This window comes from Sardina pilchardus, chromosome 3, assembly GCF_963854185.1.
Source record: "Sardina pilchardus chromosome 3, fSarPil1.1, whole genome shotgun sequence".
NCBI classification, from domain to species: Eukaryota; Metazoa; Chordata; class Actinopteri; order Clupeiformes; family Clupeidae; genus Sardina; species Sardina pilchardus.
In genome coordinates this window covers 38591194-38616684 of record NC_084996.1, presented here as the reverse complement: position 1 = coordinate 38616684, position 25491 = coordinate 38591194, and the positions used below count along the sequence as shown (strand labels likewise).

Sequence of the window (25491 nt, the reverse complement as noted above, 5' to 3'; positions counted from 1 at the left end):
CTGGACGTCCAGTGCCAGGAGCCAGGAGGCGCGCGCGTGAGCAAGCGAGTGAGCGAGCCGGCTCCCCTGCCGCTTGCGCAACCCTGGCGTCCGGCCTGTGGGTGACTGAGCGACCCCGAGCCGGCCGCAAATGGACTGATATCATCATCGCCCATCTCTGACGCAAGCGGACGAGCTGCACCCCCTAACCTCCCTACCCCCCCCACCCCCCCGAGTCGTCGCTAGCCTCGCGCGTCAACATGTGGAAACTCGATTGACTCCACGGCCACTGTGCTTTGAGAGACAATCCCCTGAGCCCATGCAGAATGCACGTGGTCCTGTTTTTTTCACGCCTACCCCCCTCTCTCTCCGCTCCTCTCTGTCCCAGCCCCCTATTCACGTTTAAAGATAAGCTAATTTACTTGCAGTATGCCTGATGTAATTACTGTCTGCTAGGCTAATGGCTGATGGCTGATGGTCTAGTGTCTGAATATGAATACAGTGGGGGCTGAAGCTCTCGAGGCCTCTTGGCCGAACCCTGTGCGGCGCTAGCAGGTTCTTTTCAGAGATTATTGACACAGTCGGTAGCAGGGCATGTTGGTCAGATGCCAGGGGGGACAAGCTTAATGGGGGCCCGAGGAGAACAATAAGCCTTTTACTTAGAGTGGATTTATGAAATAAGCTGTTACTTGTTATTGGTTTAAAGAGGCATTTATGAGATTTCAAATCTAATAATGTAAACGGCATCACACAAAAGCCGCACATGGAATCCGATTATAATGCATTTATTCCTTGCCAAACGTGTTTTACGCAATGTACCCTCATGTGTGAAGACGATCTCAATGCAATTGCTGAGAGGAGAGAACGTTTCAGGAGAGAGGCTTTTGCACTTAGTGACACTACACTATAGATTTGGAGGAAAGTAAGTCTTGTTGATGGCAGGCCATGACCTAGCCATCTCTAAAATGACTGTGACAACAGACAGACACAGACACACACACACACACATACACACACACACACACACACACAGTCGATAAGTGAAAGGACGAAACAATAGTCCTCATTCTACCTTCTACCTACTGGTTAAGGACGGGTTGAATTACAAATAGAAGAACACTTTTTCTCGCAACATCACTGTATCATGCCTTCACAAAACACACAACAAACCATTACAATCTGTCTTAGAAAGTTAAACCCCAAAGTCACAAGACAAGAAGCCCAAAGTCTCTCTATTCAGATCAGGTCATTAACTGCTATCTGACAAAGAGTTGAGTGATGTTAATGGCTGTGGGTGCACTACGGATACTGAACGCTTATTGAGATTTTAATAAGCATGTCTATCTATCAGTCACTTTGATGGATTCATGAGGACAGGCGTTTGCTTCACCAGACAGAGCCTTGGGGACGTCATCAACTGAACGTAGAGACATTTAGATTTCCAACTGAGATTCTTCTATGCTTCTCTCTATCAGGTCTGGTTTTCTTCTTCAAAGGCTCCAAAAGCTTTCTGTCTGTATGAAAGCAATAGGACTTTCATACAGTATACTGTATCTACTGTAAAATCACCTAAATAGTTCGCTCCCTACCAATCTAGTCCCTATAAGCACAAATATTATCCACTGATAATACATGAAACAAACCCATACATACTGTATGTATAGGTTTTACATTGTGTTGTCAGTCAGTGTAACCCAAAAAAGGGACAAAATCCTGCCCAGGGTTTATGGGATTGGAGGAATCTGATAAATCCTAGCTAGCCACTAGATTTCTATTTTAGGCATATAACGAGGACATGTCCAAGAAAAATCAGATGTCGGATCACCCTACATGCTCTAATGCCTTGTTGACATAAATGAAAGGGTTGATTCTCTTTGGTGTTCAAAGACTAGGGCAGGTCAGGTCTGTAGTTTCAGGGTAATATCAGGTCAATCAACTAATGAGGGTGATCAAAAGAATTTAACATGGGCTTCTACTGAGCATTACTCCTACTGTAACATATTATTTCCAGATAAATGGATGCTGTGTGTGTGTGTGTGTGTGTGTGTGTGTGTGTGTGTAGAGAGAGAGTGTGTGTGAGAGAGAGAGAGAGAGAGAGAGAGAGAGAGAGAGAGAGAGAGAGAGAGAGAGAGAGAGAGAGACGGAAAACTTTTACCAACTCTCATTACAAGTACAGTACATTATTTATTAAGTAGCATTTACCTCTTAATCACTGAAGACCTAATAAAAGAAAACTATAGAGTTCAAGGGACCTCACTCTAGAGGGCTCTTAATGAAAAAAAATGAATCCTTTGGCTTTATCATTTCTTCCCAGAATCCCCCTCTCCTGTTCCATGTTCTGTTGCCTGAACTGACGATTGAATACGCTCGCATTACGCTCAACAGTCCAAGTTCAGCGGTCAGTTTGTTCAACACTAGCCAAACCATACTGCCAAATGTTCCACTGCCAAACCATAGCAAACAATAGGATATCTGCCTCTGGTCAATGTGATCCCATTCCCTGCCCTAATCAAAATCTGCTCACTGCAGAGAGGGGAGATATAGCTGGGTAATGAAATGTTCCACTCAGACAACCTGCTGTGGCAATTGAGATCCAATGAAAAGCCCTCGATCTGGCCTGCGTTCTGCCAGTACCAACCACAGGAAGTCCTAATCAGGACATCTGGATCTCCGTAATATAGCTGTCAGCGATCACTCTTCTTCCAAAGAGGGATGAAAGTACCAATGTAAGAACCCTGGCTTCTCATACAATGAGAGGATGCATGATAACTTCCACCACATTTTCCCCAATACCAGCAAAGCGATATCTCTGCATAGGAATCCATTCATGATTGGAATTGCTTGGCGTTTATCTGAAGTGACCAAGTGAAAGTGACATTGAGTAAAAGGTTGCAGCTGCTTGGCATTCATCTAAAGTGACTTTTGCTGAAGTGACACAGCAAAAAAAACCTCCAACCCTGAAGGGAGAAGGCTCTGTGGATCAAACAGGAGGACGCTCTGTATCAAACAAACGGAGCTCTTCAGGCTAAGAGTCATCAGACTCAGGTCAAGAGGGAGCGGGCGGACAGTGGCTGAGAGACACAAAGCAAATGTGAGGATGCCTTTGTTTATCTCCTCATCAAACGGTTTGTTTGTTTTCTCTTCTTGATGCAGTTCATCTGTCCTGTCAGAGGGGGCATTGCGGAATGAAGGGACGGTGACAGATGTTCTCTGACCTCTGGGCAAACCAAGGGACAGGCAACGACTGAAGAGAGGATGAATAGGCAGATAGAGAGCAAGAGAAGAGAGAGAAAGAGAGAGGGAGATAAAAAAAGAGAGAGAGAGAGAGAGAGAGAGAGAGAGAGAGGAAGACACAGGGTCTGAGATAAATAAATTAGCCAAGAGAAAACATATGAGAGAGATAAGGCATGAGAGAGAGAGAGAGAGTGCGGGGAGAGAGAGATAAATACAGAGAGAGAGACAGAGAGAGATAAAGTGATAGAGGGAGACAGAGAGAGAGCGCACGATAGAGAGAAAGACAAAGATAGAGATAGAACCCTCTGGCTTGCATGTGAGCATCTGTGCCCTCACCAGGAGCTCCCATACCCAGCATGCGTGTGCAGAGTGCATCTTCTCTCTCTCTCTCCCCCTCTCTCTCTCTTTCTTTCTTTCTCTCTCTCTCTCTCTCTCTCTCTCTCTCTCTCTCTTTTTCTCCTCATTGACTCACTCTTAATCCAAGCACACACAGACCTTCACCAGACACAAATAGTGTGTGCGTGCCTCTCTGGTGCTTTATTTCATTTCACTCCCCACTGTATCCAATTTACTTGCCCAACATCAGGGGCAGAAAGGGCGCGTCGCCTCCTTGCCCCCCGGAGCAGAAACAATTGCCCCCGCAGCCCGAGCGAGCAGACACCAGACTTGCATAGTCACGTCAGCTGCGTTATTGTGTCACGCTGTGTTCACAGCTGCAGTGGTTTGCTGCCTAAATGCCATGAAACTGGCAGTTCTCATCAAAAAAAGCTCATATGCTACTCAAACAAGGTCTGTCTGTGCCCTTGTGCTACTAACGGAACTTTTATTTCTTTGTACAACCAACATGCCATTTTTGCTTGTTTGTTTGTTTGTTTGTTTATTTGTTTGTGTTTTGCACAATTCTGTTCCCAAAACAGTGTGGACATTGTGGATATTTGAATAATCACCGAATGTGACAATCTACAATTTAGTAAAGCCATATTTAGTTGCAAAAAGAACACAAACAACATATCACATGCTGAAACAGACAATTTTAGCTTGCAAAAAGAACACAAACAACATATCACATGCTGAAACAGACAATGTTATATTCTATCTCATGGAAAAATATACAGACATTTTACATTTTAGGCCAGCAACTCATCTCAAAAAAGTTGGGATAGTAGCAACAAAAGGCTGGAAAAGCAAAGAAACCAGAAGGAACAATTCACAACTAATTACGCTAACCTGCGCCATGATTGAGATTTAAAAGAGCATCCCAGAGACAAGAGAGGCAGAGTATCTCAAAAGTAATCATTCAGGTATTCCATTAACTATACTTTTGGAAATGGGGTTGTATTCAAACAGGGACATGCGCGCACACACACACACACACACACACACACACACACACACACACACACACACACACACACACACACACACACACACACAACAAAGAGAGCATTTTACAAAGAAGCAAATGATAACTGTCAGTCCTCAGCATTAGGTGAAAGAGCTCGCTTAGCTAAATTCAAAAAGCCTGACAGAATTTGACTCACAACAACCCCAAATCTATTCATTAAGCCACTATTCATCTTCGCTCTATTTTAGGCTCTATTTTTTGGCGATGCGGTGACTACAGTTGTTTTTTAGCTTTTAATTTTTTAGTGCAAACAGCGGAAACCTATTGCATTAGTGGCATAAGAGCCTGTTGACCCAGATTGTAAAGACGCAGGTACAGTACATTTCATTGCTGAATGAAATGAGCCATTTGAAATGGCTTTTATTGAATGAGCAGGTGAGCACCATACACACACTCAAAGGACCATGGAAGCTCTCACACACACACACACACACACACACACACACACACACACACACACACACACAGTTGAAAGAGATTTAATAAACTCGGGTTCTGATCTGGTTAGCGCAACATGCATAGAACACAGGATGGAATTGACACGAGAGCGGAAGCGGAATGAAGCGGAGGAGTCGATGCAAATCGAATACGCCGTTTACCACCGCCAGCGGTCAGAGGCTTTTTATAGTCACACACGGCCAATCGGACGACGTCTAGAACACACTAAAGGCCTCCGAATAGCGGCTTCACGTGCACGCCGCAGCAGTTCAAAAGGAGAGTTGCCACAAGTGAACAGAGGGCTACTTGACCCCTCCCTGAACCCCAAACACTTCACTGCAATCAAAGCAGCGTCAGCCAACACGATTAGCACACTGGCCTGAAACATGTCGGTGCCAAACCGCATCAACCTATCAGTCACAACACGCCACCACAGCTGTCATGCCACATGCACACAGGTGTGCCCTTCCACTGGGTACATTCTTGTCCAGTGTGTGAGTGTGTGTGTGTGTGTGTGCATGTGCTGCCTGCATGCTGTGTGTGTGTGTGTGTGTGTGTGTGTGTGTGTGCCTGTGTGTGTGTGCATGTGCTGCGTGCATGCAATGTGTGTGTGTGTGTGTATGTGCACGTTTTTGTTGTGTGTGTGTGTGTGTGTGTGTGTGTGTTAATGCAGAGAGAGAGAGAGAGAGAGAGTGGTGAAGAGTGCAAAAAAGGAAAATGCATTGGCTCCCCTCTATCTCTCCCTTATCGCCACTATGGCATGTCTGCACTGGGGATGGGGGTAGAAGGACTATTGATACCGGGGCTATATATAGGCCCTGTCGGCCCGCTCACTCTCTCTCTCTCTCTCTCTCTCTCTCTCTCTCTCTCTCTCTCTCTCTCTCTCTCTCTCTCTCTCTCTCTCTTTGAGGCTGTACCGGTGGATACAGTGGTAGCCAACAGAAGGAGGTCCTCCTTCATCTTTGCTGCATCTCCCTGTGCTATTGGCAACAGTGTGAGATGCCAGTCCAACCCTTCACACTTCAACACCAACCTGCACTCACTCACTCTGTGTTTCTCTGTGTCTCTATCCCAGTGGGGTGCCGGCCTCTCATGAGGGTTGTGGGGAGGGATATTTTGCGAGCACTTTGAGAGCACTTTGCACTATCAACGATATTGTCGCCGTCAAGCTATACTAAGATGTCAGTGTAGCCTTTACTGTATATTGTGAAGAAAATAACTTTATTTATGACACTAAAAATGAAACTAGAAAAGCACTCAGAGAGCGCAAACACATAACCGCCTCCTGCATCCAGACAGTGATACGGATCACTCCCAAAATGTCTTCCTTGGGTCATTTCAGACCGTCCCTGAAAATGTAGTCGAAATCCATCCATAACTTTTTGAGTTATCTTGCGAACAAACAGACAGACAGACAAACCAACAAAACCCGATGAAAACATAACCCCCTTGATGGAGGTAACAAATATTCACATCGCTCTGTTTTTCAGAGGCGATCCACGGCATTATCCCTTCCCCCCCGGCTTTCTACATCTATTGCCAGGTGGTTTGCTTTGGCACAAACCCCGATTGGCAAACTGGAGCAAGAGAAAGCAAACAGACCATCAGTGCTGGCTCTCTGAGTGTCACCTCCTTAATGGAAATGGAAACATAACATTACTGGATATGTCTGATCTGGTTCTAGAAGTGTGGAGCACAGATTTGAAATACAACATGAATCTAGCATTACACTTTAGCGAATGACAAAATCACTTACAGTCTAGAAGAACCATATTAAATTAGAATATTTTCATAATACACATACTATATGCACAAAAGCATGTACTCCATATTTAATTGCAATTACAAATGTAAGATGTGAGTCTTATCATATACATCACACACCATGACCGTGGCCAGCCATCTCATAACTGTTTTTCGAACAGGAATCACTGTCCTTATCCTTACCATCTACCATGACATCAACAAGTCTCTACTCTACTCTAGTGTGCGTCAACATCGCTAGTCTACTCTTTACAGTAAGTCTCTACTCCACTCTAGCCAATGTCTCTAGTGTTCTCAACAAGTCTCTAGTGCACTCAACAAGTCTCCATTCTACTCTACTCTACTCTAGTCTACATCTAGTGTACTCAACAAGTGTCTATTCTACTCTACTCTACTCTAGTCTACGTCTCTAGTGCACTCAACAAGTCTCTAGTCAACTCTACTCTACTCTACATCTCTAGTCTACATCTCTACTCTACTCAACAAGTCTCTATTCTACTCTACTCTACTCTACTCTTGTCTCTAGCCTACTCCACAAGTCTCTAGTTCTCATCTTACTCATTTGAGTTTAAAGCGAGTGCCTCACCAGCCCTAGAACATCATGAGTAATATGGGAATTTCAAATGTTTATTTGCTTGTGGGCTGGGAAGAGACGCTGTTTATGTCTCCAGGAAAGGATGAGGTGCTAATGGCTGACTTCTAATTTCAGCATGACAGCAACATTTTACCACCAATGAGTTTGTCAAAGCCTGATATGTCACCGAAACAGTAACATGAATCAGCACGAGGCTGCACACAGCCATCAGCCTAGTCTTTACGCTTAAACGTTTGCGGATCCACAGCATCAGTTGACCCCTGCACTTGATATAACCTCCAAATTCAGGGCATTGGTCCTCTGTGGCCTCCGTGGCTCGACATCACATTAAGTTTCATCTCCCTAAAGCCCTGCTGGCTCTGGACTTAAGACGTGTACTCCTACTCTGTAAACACAGTGCCGAGTGGGTCTCCATGGACAATACCAGCAGACGTCTGACAAAGAGCATCGAAAGGGACAAGTACACGCAAGTGCGACGAGGCAATTATGCAATTAACAGTAAACTGGCAGAGCTGCAAATAATATGTGATGATGCCTTTCATAATGCTAAGAGGGGAGGCAAGCAAGGCCCACTGGGGAATCTCCTGAGAGAGCTTCCGAAGAGAGAGAGGGGACTGCCTGAGAGGCATCCCCCCCCCCCGCCCCCCCGATCCTCCGTCTCAAGTGTCAAACCGGAGGAACATCATCCAGCCCCTAACAAGCAGACTCACTGTCTTGGATCTGCAGTAAGTTTAAGTTATAAATATGCACTGCCATTACATAAGCTCTGAATATGCACAATGCCTCCTCTCCTCCAGGTCAGATGTGCAGGAGATATATAAGTCCATTTGTGTGTAAAAACAAAGCTGGGGGGGAGGGGGGAAAGAGAGAGGGAGAGAGAGAAAGAGAAAGAGAGAGAGATAGACTGAGAGAGAGAGAGAGACTGAGACAGCGCTGAAAGCATTAGAAGAGGTGCAGACTCCCGCCTAGCCAAATGTCCTATCTAGTAACATTAACGTAAGGGAGCCTAAATCGCACTAGGTTCTTCCTTGACCCATCCACACCAAGAAAAAAAATTGAGCCAGAAGTTAGTTGTTCTGTAATCCTGCTGACAAAGCCAAACAAACAACCACTCAAAAAAAAAGAAAAAACACTCTTGCCAGTTTCTGTATTCAAAATACACAGAGCTGGGACCAAGCCTCTTGTGTATGTTCATAACAGTTCCTCACGGCCATACCATAATACATGACCTTCAACCACAAATGTGAACTTTTGTGTCTGATAATGCTGACTTTTGCGTTCCATTATGCCTTGGAGTGCTTTTTAAATTGATGACGGAGATGGTAGACGGTTGTGTGCAACTGACAGACAGTGACAGACAATTTCAGTGTGTGCTATACCGCAGTTAGACAACAGCCTGCAGTACAGATAATACTGAATAGACCCATGAGCCAAGACAATGGGTTTGATGATAATACAAGGGGACAGCGAGGAGGACGATGTAAGCTTTACTATTTCAGAGGGCGCTGGGATGGCTTGATGGTCTTTTGGGCCCTCACCAGTGCTAGCTATAGCCTTGATGACACCAAACCCTTCTCAATTGAGAGTGGGTCTGGAAATTGGAAAATTGACCCACTTTCAGCAGGGGTGTAACTAGCAGTGAAATTAAACTTAAATTAAACTCTTACCAAATCGCTTCAGAAGTATAGAAATCTGGCAAACAAAGGTGTTAAATGCAGTTGTTCATTCAATTCCAAAGAAATACAGGTCCATGCCGGATTAGTGATTATTTGCGTGCCCATGTTTTAGGGACATTGGAAATGGGCTTTAATGGCCTCTTGGCCAGACGGATCTGCAGAGAAAACCCCAAATTTGTCAAAAACTCGTATTTGTATTCCAAGGCTAATACCTAACCTTAAACCTAAACCTAACCCTAAACCTAAGTCCTAACCCTATCCCTTGTCTAACCCTAATGCCCAGGCACCCCTGCCTTAAAATCAACGTTGGGGGCCCAAAAGACTATATATTGCTGTTTATCAGTTTATCCAGTTTATTGTTCCAGCAAAAAAACAGTGACAGCAATTTAAACACGTACTCAGAAAGCCAAACTGTATTATGTAACAGAAATATGTTAGAATCAAAAGTTGTAATAATTAATGTAATTACATGATGTACAACACATTTAACACACAATTACATTTATGATCCATCATCCATTCAACCGGTAGCTACTAAAGATATGCCTCCAATACATTACAGCAAATAAATAATGCTGAACACTCAAAGTGTGTCATCATGTTTAATGGAGAAGTTTCGAGACTATTAAATGAGTTGCGTTTTGAAAGCCCACATACCTAGCAGTGAATGCTCGTAGCCTAATAACGTCATTTCAAATGGGTAGATATGTCTCGCTAAAGCATAGCCTACTGCTGCAGACATAGAGAGCGAATGTTCAGAATGTGACATAGGGTGCAGAATAAAGACCTTTAGGTTAACAACCCAATGAATATATTATGTTAATGACAACTCCACCAATGACTGCGAAATACCCCTAATCACGACGACGCTGTGCCATATGGGATGTTTAGTTATGAGTGCTTTAGAGTGTTCAAATAAGTCCAAAGTCGGTATAGCCAATGAAAAGAGGCGCACGAGCCTAAGGTTCGCCGCACCTGTTGTCTCATTCCACAAATCATCATCGTATGTTTACACAGCTTATTTCTCCCTGAGCACGTAAAATCTTTCAAAGAATTAGAATCTTCAAAATTCCAGAGGAATCACTGCTAAGGTTCTAGGCTAAACAGTATTAAAGTGAAAGTTGGCGGGCAACGGAGGGGCTTGACAGTGGAATAATCAATATACAATTAATTATGATTAGTTTGATATTACGTGCGAAACGAATTAGCCTCATACTTACATTCGCTTCCCCCCTACACAGTCCTCGGCAGTCTGAGCAAGCGGACGCCAAATTCACCAATGTAAGCTACGCGGTAGAGGCAAACCCGCGCAAGTCTCTCTGATATAAATGGCTCGTATCGCAGACATTATCATAGACTGATATGAATGTCATGCTTACAGATATAGTCTGCTGCAGTAATGAAAATTACATTAACAATTGACCATTGTTCACACAACAACATTTTTAAGACGAGGGCGCAAAGCTGCTGTGTGGAGTAGACCCGGGAACTTACACAAATCAGATTAAATAAAACAAAACTCTTAACTCTACCAAGGCACTAACCAAAATTATGAAGACTAACACGGCAGCGCACTTTATTAAATTAAAAGGCAATATATATTTAAGTTCAATTTGGGTAGCAAATGGCTATTTCAACAGTATTGTTTTTTCCTATTGGAGTCAGGTCTGATCATTTACAGTTTTAAAGTCCCACGAAAGCAAGAAGAATGTCAGGATGCATTTAGTTAGAATATGCACCCTGTCCTTGATTATTTGCGCTGATTGCATATTTGAACTGAACCAAATTACGCTACACATGCAATATATGGCGTTCGTAATAGGAGCACGGTTTTATTTCAGCGCAGAGAAAACTCTTCACTCCGTTACCCTGTATCCCACATAGCAATGTTCTTATTTAAACACATAAGATTATTTAAACTGGACATTCCTAACCTGATAAAGATAGCAAACGTAATATACAACTGAAAAAAAAAACACTTTTGTAACGGACTAAGATCGATACCTTGGAAGGCTTGAAGGTGTTCTTGAGTCCTCAATCCCCACTTCGTTCATCTTCTGATGAACGACATGAGAGTGGCTGGTGGTGTCCTCGAAGTTCAAACCGTGTAATCCAATACCACAAAGAAAGAACAGAATACATTTAAAGGACAAATGAATAAATGTGTGTCTCCTTCCTGGCCAGAATCGCTGCACCAGACATGCAGTAGGCGTACGAATAAGTTGTGACAGTGGGACGCGCCTTGTGGTGTGGCGCGCGCTGAGCGTAAAGGGGAAACGTCTGTTTGGATACATGACGTCAACATTGGGATTGAACAACTATCAGACGGTAATGTTTGCTGTTGTGCAGCAGGCTTATGCAAAATGTTTTTTGTTTGTTTTATTTATTTACCTTTGTCTTTGCTGGTAACAATTGGTACATAAAGTGTCTTCCTTATTTCATTATCAATCCATCTATTAATCTATTTATGAAACGGAAAGAAATCCACCACTACCAGAGGCAACGTAAAGTTTATGACAGCTCATTGTGACCACTGTGATCATACTACTTTTTGTTGCCCTTGTGCAATATTCATTCACCTCTACTCACCTTCGGAATTCAGACACTATCTCTGACCAGGTACTCCCTGTTCTCATAAAACTTTGATCCATTACTCCAAGAATTGTTCCAGACCCGGACATCTTACGAGATGCTTTGGGTCTGAGTCTCTATGCTGGCCTGGGGTTGGTTTAGCCTGCGTGTGAGGTCTACCATGGATACCATTATTGAGAGTGCGCTAATTAGGTTGCAGGTATAAACATGATGTGACAGATTGGCTTGAAGAGGTCTGATCTGAGGAGGATAACAAAGCAGCATACAGGGCACAGCTTCAGAGGACCTCTGTCACAACAGACACCTTGAGTGCTGGTCACTGTAGTGCCAAATAACCACTTTATGAGGTAGACTGGATGAAACAAACTGACTAACTCTGCAAATTGTATGTGTGTAGCCTGAGTGGGTAATTCACCACAGGAGTCTATGTACCCAAACAAATCGATTCTGCCCCTGCCCCTACGGCGGGAGAAATATTTGCATAGCAGCCATGTTGGCTGTGATCATCAATTCCGGGCAGAGTCTTGTACATATTAAACCATCCATGCACATGTGTCACTCACTTTAGTGCACTTGGTATCGCTACGACGACACAGAAACCCTTCAACCCTTCATCACATTAGGATCATGCCCGTAATCCTTTACACTGCGTAACCTCTGTCTTGGATAGGCCCACGGCCCTGTTTTTGTCCAAATCAAAACAGTTCTCAAACACACACAGACACTCTCTCTCTCTCTCTCTCTCTCTCTCTCTCTCTCTCTCTCCCTCCTTCTCTCCAGTTCGACCCCAATCTGACATGTGGGTATGGTTTCGTGGGTGGGGGCTGCAGTGACATAGCCTGTCACAGTAACGGCATCTGTGAGCAGGTCTTGTCTGGGCACACGGGCCTGTGGGCACGTCTGCACGTGGGCACTTGGTCACAGGCAGAGTGCACCACACTTGCCCACAGACACAGCATACTGTATGAAGCGTTGTGCCTGTGCCTCGGCCCAGTGAAATGCCAAGCTGAAATAAATCTAGTGGCCATGGATGGCTGATCATCACAGGTGACTGGGTGCACCTCCAGTGGGGTGATTACCGTACAGCAAAATTCAGAGGTAAATGAGTTAGATGACCTGCAGGTTTAGATAAGTTAAGAAGGCACATGACGTGGTGAGACAGAACTGATCAACCATTTTGTATTAGTATTATTACCGGTATACTGTACGTTGTGTTATTGTTTTTTGTGCCGTCGTAAATATTATTTTAGACTTAAAGCAGTATGCAGCGCTTTGTCAAACACCAGCTGACCTTGGTTCAATAAAACTTCAAAAGCTGTTTGAGCTTCTCCCCAAAATCCATTAAACTCTCCCTTTCACTTTTGAAGTTTGCCCTTCAGTGGGGTTCAATGGCCAGACCACGGCTGATAAGCACACTAAGTGGCTCTGTGCCTTCCGCGGTCACCACCACAGTTTGTCATTGTTGTCTGACTAAGTACTATCTGATACGAGGTCTTCTTCGATGAGCCCCTTTAGAGAGTGTGTTTTTTACTCTCGAGAGAAGTCACCCAATGTACGTATTCCCTACAACTGTTAAGCCTACTTTACACTGACAGACTTTGACAAGATTTGGGAAAGATTCTTGAAAGATTGATGTCTGTTAACTAATGCCCCTCATTCTAGCTTCACTCGAAAGACTACAATCTTTCAAGAATCTTTCCGAAATCTTGTCAAAGTCTGTCAGTGTAAGGTAGGCTTTACTCTCACAGAGGTAAAAATGTCGTTGATTCCTAGTACTGGCGGTGCATCATTTTAACGCCATGTCAAGTTGTGTGTTGCTGAGCACTTTCACACCATTTTTTTGTGGGGAACCATATGCTTCTGATTGTTCATGCTTGTCCAGTCAGGTCTGGAACGCTGCGTTTTTGTCTGTCCAGTCCGTCCATCTGTTTGGCCTCCGCCTCATGTCCACTCTGACGAATAGATTCGCACAAACAAAAAATCTCTGGTCGAAATGGACGCCACTGTTAGCAGAGCAGCACTTTTAGGTGATAAATGGCAAACAGCAGGGAGACTTGGTTGTTTTGAACTCCACCTTCTGACGAAATGCCAAATCCTGATGTTTTCTGCTCAGGTCATTGATCATAAAGTTTGAAATAGTGGCACTTGGAGTCAAACATTCCTACGGAAAACCCAAAATAGACTTCATGTTAGTTCCACTGTCTGGTCGCGAGAACAGATTTGAATCAAAAGGATAAACATGGACCACGTTCAAGCACAGCAAGCACCAGGCCCTACTCTCAAAGACCAACAGCACTCCCCGAGATGCTGCTGTCTCATCTGTGAATCAGTTATGCAGATCACAGAGATCTGCCATTCAAGTGCTGCTGAAAGTCTGAACTACAAGCGAGTAGGGTTAATTGAATTTTATCAGTAATCACTTTTCATAGCTGTTATTTAATCTAATGCGCACTGAGTTACATTTTCAGATATCATCAGTAGTTGAATGAACACAATTGTGTATTCCAGGTTCCTTTTTGGGTTAAGGCACATCAAAGGTCAAAGCAAAAAGCCGAGGCACACCATGATTACTGATTACTGATTATGGAGCATGTCAGACATTATTACAGGCTTTAACAGGGGTGTTCATTCTTATGACCATATATTTTCTATGCAGTGTTCATAAGCTGAGACCACAGTGATGTGGCAATTGTTCACATGAGCAGACAGAGCTGTGTAATAGAGCTGTAGCCCAGACTACTTCGTCCCCTTAGATAAATGCTAAGGTTCTATCTGACATTTTTATTGACATATTTTTATTGTGTGACAAATTCATAAGGTAAGGTGAGGTGTTTCTTGAAGTTATACGATCTAAAGGCCAGTCCAAACACAAGATCCGCGACGAGACGAGCTGCAACATTCTAAAAACCAGCGACGTTCTAAAACTCTGCAACTAAGATTTGACATGTTGAATCTTTAGCGAACTGCTTGCAACTGCTTGCAACTTTTGATTCACACCGCCGCAACTGCTCTCCGCAACCGTCTCAGACCGTCGCGAATCTTTGGTTTGAACTGGCCTAAAGAATCGTGTTACAACTCTATGGAATTCTAAAACTTTGAGGCTGAATATCTCGGAACTACTCAGAATGCGGTTCGAATCCTAATTCTAAGGGGTGACTTTATAACAACCACTTTATGACTATCTAAAACCGTTTTTAATTGAAATAAGCGGTGTCATTGGTGGATTTAGAAATAGTACTCCAGCTTATTCCATTAGCCTGTGAGTTCATGACTGTGCATCGGCACACTGGTTGAGAGCCACTGCTATGGGCCCATGAAATTACAGGTACCTCTCTGGTGTTTTTAGTTTGATGTTTAGTTCAAATACAATGTAAGTCACTTTGGACAAAAACATCTGCTTGGAACCGTACATGTAAACATGAACATGAACACTGACAAATGTGATGTCATCCAACATGTGAAAAAAACAATGTGGGTATGCTCCAAACACTGCTCATGCTCTCTCTCACACACACACACACACACACACACACACACACACACACAGAGATAGAGATACAGCACGTCATTACACAACACAGCACACTGCACCCTGCTTTAGCTGTTCATCTCGTTAGCTCACACCGCTTTGCTGAGCAGCCAAATGACCAGAATCAGAAATGTCCTGAGCACAGGGGTCCTCTTAGGTGATGTTGCAAAGCCACAGCGGAAAAAAAAGACATTCCTCTGCTACCAATCTGTTTCCACCTGTTCAGGTGAGGAGGCTCTGGAGACACCTGAAGCTCTTCTGAGTACTCTATTAGCTCTCCTATTGCTCCCATTGCTTCCAGTCTTGATGATGACTTTTAGAAAGAAAAAAGTTTTGCAAAACATTGGGTTGAACATTAAGGGATTTGAGTCCCCCACTTCACCATGCAGTTGAGAGGACATGGGCGCAAAATATGGTGTGTGGGGGGGTCATAGTTTTGTCATCATGGGGGGGGGGGGGGGGGGATTTTGCGCCCATGTCCTCTCAACTGCGTGGCTGGAAAGAGCTCTTTGAACCGTGTAATGCAACTGGATATTCACAAAGGAAAGTAAACACTATAATCCAGCATGGTAGTGCTACAGTTTCTGTAAAGAATGACTGGACTGATGGATAGTGAAATAAAATCATTATGACTTTTATGGGCTTACTTTGATTGGTTACTCTAAGATTTTTTTTCAATCACAGCAATATAGTTTATATCACTTCAAGACCTCAATATTTAATAATTAAGATGACTGCAAAAATAGGCTAAATGATCACTCGAACATCTCCTCGCTCATTCAGCTAAATACATAGCATTTATCTTTAATAACAAGCCTGCAACAAGAGGCTTAAACAATTATCTTTAAATAATAATGATGAAAAATATCTTTATCAGACCATTCATTCTGTAAGCCTTATATGCTTATGAGTCTAGGCAGTGTCTTGGCCCACAGAGGGTGCTGTAGAGTCGAGTTGAAAATCGCTGATTGATGAATGACTTTGCCTTGTTATGTGTGCAACATTAGTCCATTGTAAAAAAAAACGAAAACAAATTAGTTCTGTTTCTTTTCTCCCATTTGAGGGGTTTGATGAGATGGTAGGGATGATTGCTTAGTAAATACAATGAAACACACACACACACACACACACACACACACACACACACACAAAGACGGGAGAGAGGGGGAGAGAAAGAAAGAAAAAAGAAAGAAGGCAAGACAGAAAGACAGATAGAAAGATGACTCACCGGACAGACTCCTGTTATTGTGCTACCTTAAATGCCTGATAGCTTAGAGAGGGGTTGAGATGAAAAGGCAGAGGCATTTTTTAGCCAGGCACTTGAGGACTTTTGTATGCAGAGTAGGGAAACGGCTCCATCAGTGTCAGGAGGAAGGAAAGGAGCTGTCAGCAGGCCCATTAACAAGAAGCCAAGCAGAATGGAGTAGGAGGAGACGATCATCTCAGAAGTGGCACTTCTGAAATACAATACGCCGCGTTCTCTTGTTCGTCAGGCTCCTTATAATGAAGTAACGTCTTCCAAAATACTCTCTACAATACAGGGTACAATGAAATAGTGCAAGCGCTATTTCATTGAAGACATGACTCCTGCTACGTGCTTTGTTGAGTCCCACTTGCCTTGCTTGGCTGTGGCTCTGCGCTTAAGTCAGGAGAGGAAAGGCAGGGAGAGGGACAGAAACAGCCAAGCTGGGAGGGCCTGCACTTGAGCACCTCGTTTTTTAACCCAAGTGTTACAGTGCACCTGTACATGCAGTACACTCAACCAGGTGCACATACCTACATGTATGTTTTGTTTATTTTTATCAACAAGTCTGGGATTTTCATGGGATATATACTGGGATATATTGGACCATGGGGGTCCATCTACACACACACACACACATTTAATTCGTCCTCTCTCTCTCTCTCTGCATATTTTTGGGGTATACAGTACAAGCAGAGAGGGCAACGGATTTCTACAGCGCTGTTTCCCTCCATCTACAAAGACCAGCTCTCTTTGACCGTCCTTCTGTGACGAGCTTTTGTCAAACAACACGCCCACTGGCCCCAAATCAGGTCATACCAGACACAACAGTCATGTGGAAACGTTCCTGCTGGGTGTCCATATTGTTTTTCAGCTTGGGGGACCCCCCCTCCCCAAAATACACAAAGTATGCTCAATGTGGGGTGGCGTGAGGTTGTGTATGTGTGTGTGTGTGTGTGTGTGTGTGTGTGTGTGTGTGCGCGTGTGTGTGTGTCTCTCTCTGTGTGTGTGTGTGTGTGTGCGTGTGTGTGCGGTATGCTCCCTGCCTTTAAACCTTCAGTTGTCAGTGCCAATACAGTGGGCTTGAGTGCACTCCTCAGAGGTAGATAATGTGTGTAATTAGCACACACCACTGTGAACAAGCATGATGCATCACACCACCCAAACATCCAAACCCCCCCCCCCCCCACACACACACACACACACACACACACACACACAATAGGCAGCTCACACAGGCGTGGATTCAGCTCCCATGTCTTATTAGTCTGGAGGCTGATGGATCACAAACAAACAGTGAGAGTTGGTGAGGGCTGTGAGGACTGGTCATCAGCAATCGCCTACGTGGCCAAGTATGTGTTCCAGCTCTGGTGTCCGGATACACTGGAAGACCAAAATCGTGCTTAATCATTTCCCCGAACAAAACCACATCCACAACTTCACACATCACATCACATCTTCTGGGCCTAATTTGTCAGATGTGCACATTGCTCAACCATTTCCAGGGCTTCAGGTGTTTTTGGTTACTAATGTCTGTCTTTTATGCCTGCCTCTTCGTGCAGACTTCATCGTCCAGCTATCATGTGTTCGGTTTTTCCATATGGCATTGATAAAGTGATTAAATGATCTTCATGGAGTTTGTTTTTCATATTGATAAACTGATCAAATGATCCTTGTAGTTTAAAGGCACCCTTAACAAGATTTGCTCTCGGGGTCCCCCTCTGCTTGAGAGGTGCCGTAATAAACGAACTAAATATGCGCCTCATGAACATAACTCTGATGTGATAGGGAATGCACTGTTGTGGGCCGTTCACACCAAGAATGATAGCTATCACTATAACGATAACATCGTCCACACTGACCAACGATAAACAAAGTCTCTCTTTGTGTTACGTAATGAATGTGTTGGCTAAAATGTGATGGGTTCTGTTTGGCTGTTAACTATTTATCTTTCTCAAAATCACTCTCAAAGTGAGAACATCATCCTTCATATTAACAAGACTGATATTTGTTTAGACTAGTTATCGTTCTTGGTATGAACGTCCCTTTAAGGATGCCTTTAACCAGTCCTTCCTCCACTCTCTGAGAGGAGAATATCAGTGTGGATTGATTGTACATATTCAGATCTACCCAACAGCAATGTGCTATCTGTCATTCATGACTGGATTTTAATGTTCAGGTCCAATAGTGGATTTGGGTATGGGTAACATGTTGGCATCTTACTGGGGAAGCTTGGCAAATAACAATTTGGACTGATGGCATTTGCACAATCCATTTTCTATCGCTTCCATTGCATTTCACATCATTGATATGTCACTTTGTTGATCCATTAACCTTGGAGTGTGTATCCTGAATCTAGTTTGTGAGTTACAATCTGTGAGCTAGAAGCTGCGACAAGCAGGCTTAGATCTTATGACTCTTATTTCAATACTCTCAGGTCTTGTTATACTCTAACAAGTTATTTGTACATACTTTCTATCGCAAACACTGAAAAGGTTATCGTTCAATCAGTAATTCTATTTATATTGTTATATTGCAAGGGAAAAAAAGAGACCATTCAGAAACACTGGACTTACTACTGGATTCAAATTAATTTTGTAATTTTGTAGCTGTAATCCAATAACCCATTGGATTTACTTAATTGCAATGTGGATATCCGTTGCACATAAATGAAACGGAATTTCTCTTACAAATCCAGTCAAGCCGTGGTGACCCAATTTGAGCCACTAATCATGTCATGCCACTGTATTCAGAAGCACTTATTACAATAAATAATGATTGATTTTACATATCAATACACGCTCAGCTAACACTATTGAAATTGTGACAACCCCTCTTTTCCTTTTTACAGTGTGTATGCTTACCTTATATGTGATTCAATCTGACCAATGCTCAATTAGGATGACTACTCAAACATAATACAGTTCATTTTGATTGGTTAATGTAATTGTAAGACAATGTGACAGCCCTGACTTTACAGTGCAGAACAACCACTGTGTGTGAGTCATTCACACTCATTATACTCATCATACATGTCCAGTTTTTGAATCTGAATGGGTTTTTTTTTTCTTTCGGGTGCAGGTTATAAAACGTTCATGCTTGTACACTCTTTTAAAAAGAGTTCTTGGTTGATATAGAACCATGCAGGCTTTGAAAGAACCCTTAGATAATCCCTTCAAAAAATAGTTTAAAGAACCATTTAGAGGTGCCATATGAAGTATGCAATAAAGCCATTTTTGGTTCTATATAGCACCTTGTTTTTCTCTAAGAGTGTAGTCAGACTTCTCACACATGTCGTCTTCTCCCTAATGGGTTTACACTGCTGGTGGTGGAGGTGGTTGCGTAGTGAAGTTTATCCCCTTCATTGTAAAGCGCTTTGGGTAAAGAGCTTTATTAATGTGTTATGTTGTTCTGGGTCTCTGTTAGGTCATTTCGGGTCAGACTGAATTATTCCCGGGTCATTCTGGGTTGTTGAGGGTTGTTTACCTCTCACCCTAATTGCATCACATTTCATTGTTTGTGTGTATTCCCGCCTGCAACACAAACAGAAAGCCCCGCAGTTCACACAAGGACAGGAGTTGTTCTCAGGCTGGGGCAAGAGTGGCGGATCAGCACTTTTGCAATTAAAGTCAGGTCATTTATGAATATGGATCTAATGGAGAGATCATCTCATTAAGTACAAACGATTACTGTGAATAACGCATAGCCTTCGCCAAAGAGCCAAAAAATAGGTTGTTCCTTGTTGTTAGATAATTTATGTTGTAAATGAACTGTGAATGGAATTACAGTACTTTGAAAGAATAACAGCGGGAGGGCTCACAGTAGCTGAGGTGGCTATGTACAGTATACTGTATGTTGTGCATGGCTTCTGTATTCTCTCTATAATGACGTATACCTCATTAGAGAACCTAATTACCGAGGCAGCGGGGCACTGTTCATATTTGTTTTGACTGCCACTATTTATCTAATGAGATCTTTTGCATATATATAGAGTGTTGCACATGCACTTTAGTTATTCCTGGCCTTCATTTACTGGACTGAGATAGAAATGCATTTGCATAATGTAGTAAATTGCTTTTACAGTGAATAACCTTGACCTTGTATCATCTCCCTAGATATTTCACATACCCATGTCTGATGCCATAGCATTCCTGTCAATTTGACAGTATGACCACCCAAAGCAGTGTGCTATGCTAACGTCCCTAGTTAGTGTTTTAATGCTCCTCGTTAACCCGTTGTAGGTCCCATCCACTCCCACAGTTAGAATGAATGTTCAAGTAGATAGTAGATTCAGAGATGATTTGATAAGATTGGTAGCCTAAGTGGTAAGTCAATGTCCAAGGTTGTAACCATGAAAGATACATTCTTGTGAATGCTAACTCTAGAATGGATATAGGCCTACTATGTACTACAGGCTAAAGGCTAAAGGCTATGTTTTATGCATTGGTGATTTTTTGAATTTGCATTTCATTGCTTAAATTAGCCCTTTTGGGACATAAGACAGACAACTGTTGAAGCTAATCTCTTGAGACAAATATTGATGTTAATTTCTATTTAATGTCTGAATTTACATTTGTGACCCTGCAAAGCGAAACCAGTCACCAAGTTATTGTGCTCAGATGAACGGCCATGAACTAAGCTTTCCAGCGATATGTATATCGGGGCTATTACACAAACTATCGCCAAGATATTCGCATCCAAAGTTGACATGGTTCTCCTGTCACGATATGCCAGAAGAGGAGAAATCACCTTTTTAAGCAGCGTGGTCAATGGGAATGACCGCAAATGTGTTGAATCTTCACCAGGTTTAACAGTCAAAACGTATGTTTTTCTGTGAAATGAGTTCACGATATGAAAGTGTAGACTGTATAGGCTACTGTTGAATTATGCGAAAATGTGAAATTCGACATTTTAACCCAGAAGTTTGTTTATTGTGGTCAGATTTTCTCAATATAACGTTGTGCGCAAAGCGACTGATTTTGTTTTGAAGGGTCACATTTCATTCATGCAGTAGTGACACTTTCCAGCCATCTCTGTTTTAAAAAAAATTATTAGCCAGCATCATGTATGTTTTTCTATGGAAATGAATAAATGCGTTCTATGACCTCTTTTTTGTGTGGGACAAATCTGATTACTGAATTTATGAATGCTTATTTCTTTCAAACATTCATACTGAAATGATGTGGCCTAAAAAATGTTACGCCTACATGGCATTTTTTTTTGTGCTTATTACAGTATAACTGAGTTGTAGAAATGGCTGCATAACTGTGCGTTCAGACCAAAAGCGTCAAGAACACCGGAAATCATTCTTTTTCACCAGCGTTACTGGTGTCAAAAGCGTTCTGGGCGTGAGCGTGGCGTCATGGGCGTCAAAAAAAAGTTGAGCCTCAGATAACTTTATGGTAATGAGCTATGACACGGTTCGGCGTCAACCTATCAGAATGTCGAACTCTCAGGATTGCTGCTTGTGGTTTGTTCGAATGTTTCACGTCATGGCTTTGATGCTATCGGCGCTGAACTGGGTTGAGCATCGCGCTATGAGCTTCACCAGCGACTTTGACGCTTCTGATGGTTTCGGTCTGAATGCACAGTAAGGCTATGTGCTCTACCAAATGGTTGAGCCGACCTAGAAAGGGTTAAGACACCGGTGGCAGTGGTGGAATGGTAAGCTGGAGAATTCCTGGTTGGCCGTTGACATTTTGAGGGCGGGCTGATTACTGTGATCTTAAAAAGGGCATGATGTCACAGTTTGTATGAGTACTTTGCTGAGCCTTCCACCCATCTGTGCTGCGCATTTGCAGTCCTTCATTCTCACTATCCCCGAGGTCCCTCCACACAGCCCCCGCAATGAAGTGATAACAACTCGAATTGAATGACCTGACATGCAGGTATGAGACGCGCATGAGTAGGGCTCGGGCGACCGAGGATTTTAGGTGAGCAGCTGGGACATGTTTGATGTAGCCGCAGGTATTCCCCCTGGCATAGGATAGGAGCAGGCCAAGTTGGGTAACTCTCCCATCAAAACCATGCCATCATGGAATCATCAAATATTCATCAAAATATGCCACCGATGCCCCTGTGGTTTAATGTCAGCCAACTTTGGCTCAGTATGCTACTGTATATCATAAAATAATCCTGAGTGTTATGGGACAGAAATAGACTCCTATACAGGACATTACAGCCCGGCCATATCAAGAAGGGTCGGAAACTGCAGAGACCAGTTAGTGATGAAAAAAAAGCTATTCTCTCTCTGAAACTCTCACAGCAGCTTAATCTGTCATGCATATCGTTGGCATCGAGAATGACGGAGATCAGTATATATAGGATTCATTTAAGAATCTGACAGACAGCACATGCTCAGTGTAGAGCCCATGTTGGTCCCAAAGACAAAAGTTACATCATAAAATAGTGTTTATCTCTGAGGCTCCGTCTCCACTCAGGCTCACAGCGTGATGCCAGGCTATGCTTAAGGACATGGGTAGTGAGAGTGCTCAGTGGTGCATGGCATGCAGGCGCTGTGTACAAGAGGGAGGCCAGTGCAGTGCCTCCTCCTGGGAGGATGATCTGGGCAGCGAGGCGCTGACAGATGTCTCATCACCGAGGGTGGAGGCCAATCACGGCAACTCACACTCCTCAGTCCCCCCCTCCGCCCCCTTCTCCAGAGACCTGGTAATTCATCAGGTCCCCAAAGGCTGTGTGTGTATGTGTGTGTGCGTGTGCGTGCGTGCGTGCGTGCGTGCGTGCGTGCGTGCGTGCATTGTGAAAGGGCTAGGTAACAGCATTTTCACCAGCATGTGAAATATCACTCTCTCTGCTGAATGGGGCCTTCTCGGCTGCAGTGGCTCTACTACAGAAGCTCATCCTGTAGAGTCCAGCAGGTCTGGCCAGAGAACGGGAGCCATATATGATTAAACGCTGGCTGGTAGTTCTGAGATAAACATCTCAGATGAACACGAGCGGCAAGAAGAGGAAGCCCACAAGGCTATCCCCACCTGCATTAAGTTCATTTTAAGAGTACGGGATTACATAAACGTCCTGTATAATTCAGGGTAAACAGACCTGCACTCGACGGAGGGGATTCTTGAGCTCCGAGCAAGAGAGGCCGAGTGAGCTGAAAAGGGAACAGGCTCGCTCCGCGTGCGCCGGGAAGCTCTTCAGCAGCCGCGCGGCGTGTGTATAATCATTTTGAGAGCCGGGGCAGGTGTTTACGCCGCCAGACGGCTGAAAGACAATGGAATCCCGCGCTGTCCTGAGGCCAGAGACTGGAGACCTGGCCCGTGTTCTTGGAGTGTAAAAATAACCAGCCGCCCCGCAGCACCGCGCCTGTCATCCGTCAAACGACCGACCGACGACACGACGCGCCGCGTCTCCCTAACCGCATGTGACTTCCATTCCCCTCCGTGTCTTTCACGCTATGTCATCATTCTATTAAAAAAACATGACATAGTTATGAAAGAAATGGCATCTATTACTGTCCCAACCGTGTCCCTTGTCCCCTCTGACTTTACACACTGTGTGTGTGTCATACTGACTTATCCAAAAAATGGTTCTGATGTTGTGTGTGTGAAAAGGAAAGCAGTGAGTGTAGAGGACTAATCGAAAATCAGAAAACTGATCTATAGGCATCTGCCCGGTCAATCTGACTGGCTTAAGTGCCCACCAATTCTTTCTATTATTTATTTGTAGATGTAGTACAGCTGTTGCATTGGTCCTGTATCTACGCTCCCCAGGTGACTTGAACCTCTTAAGGAGCTGACCGTTGAGAGCTACAGTATATTGATTTGTTGACCTACTTGTTCCCACTGAAGGGGGATTTGATGTGTCCTCGACACAGCACCGCACTTTGTTACAGGCTATCCACGTGGGAAGCTCAGCAGCATCCCAGATTTGTCCATTTGTATCCAAGAATGCTACGAATCCTTTCCTACATGCATGAACGCTGCCTGTTTTGTACAGCCACCAGACCTCACCACTCACCAGAAGATTTAGAAAATACTCTACAAGTACCTCCTCAATTTCAGTGGCAAGGCATTAACTGAATGTTTTGGAAAATTACAAAGCAAAAATGTTTATTCTGCATCTTTTTAAGGGGCAATGCTCTCTAAATAAAAAGTCCTCTATCTCAAGTATCACTTCTAATCGTCTTGTTTCCCTTAAGCGTTTGCTCTGAAATTGACCATGTTTTATTGTTCTATATCAAACTTACATTGGCCAGATTTCCCAGATTCGTTAAGAAGCTCTTAATTTCTAAGAACTTCTTAGGAGCGTTCTAAGAACGCTCCTAAGAAGCTCCTAAGAGCTTCTTAACGAATCTGGGAAACCCGGCCATTATCTTTACGATAGGGCGATACATAGTGTTTTCCCCTATCAGCCTCTCATCACTATCCAAATGAAGTTCCATATTCCTTGCACACATTCAATCTGAAATTTGAAGATATGGATGGACGTATAGATTAGTAATTTGACAGATGTTTGGAGCTTAATATATACAGTATATATAACCTTTATATAACTGTAAAGGCTAAAGGCTTTTACACAGTGGTGTATAGTTAGCTGTAGTGGGTATTGCTGTGATGCTGTAGTTAGCTGTATTTGAGCTGCTATTGTCTGATGTTGTCCTGTTAATTTATGAGTGAAGCAAAAGTGAGGCCTGGTGCCGTTAGAAGCACACCTGCTCCCTGGTCTTGGCTTCTAGCTCGTCCATCCTGTTTTTGATCTTGCCATACGCGCCAGTCAGAGAAGATCAGCTCCATGCGCAAGCCTGAAAATTTGGCCGTGCCAGCTGGAAAAAATTGTCCTTTTGACGTCACACGCGTGTGCGTCCAGTGTGTCAGGGCTTTAAAGGCGTCAATGCTTCCTTTGATTGCGACTGAGATCACACCACAATGGCTTATGATGAGTCTCTTTGGCTCTTTTGCATGGCTGATGTTCAGGAAGATGAGTAGTGTTTATCTCTCGCAGTGTGACGTGCCGCCCACCTTCTACCATGTTGTTTTGAGCCTTTCGTCTTGCGCTCACTGGGTAATCAGTGTTGAT

General features: G+C 43.6%; 1 protein-coding gene across 1 annotated transcript in view; it reads right to left on the bottom strand.

Annotated features, from left to right (window-relative positions):
- The window catches only part of gcgra (glucagon receptor a), a 69201-nt gene extending 57904 nt beyond the window's left edge, over positions 1-11297 (bottom strand). The window contains exon 1 of the mRNA XM_062533245.1: positions 11096-11297. The gene's annotated coding sequence lies outside the window, so the exon portion shown is untranslated. The remainder of the gene's footprint in view (positions 1-11095) is intronic.
- Between the last annotated feature and the right edge of the window lie 14194 nt (positions 11298-25491).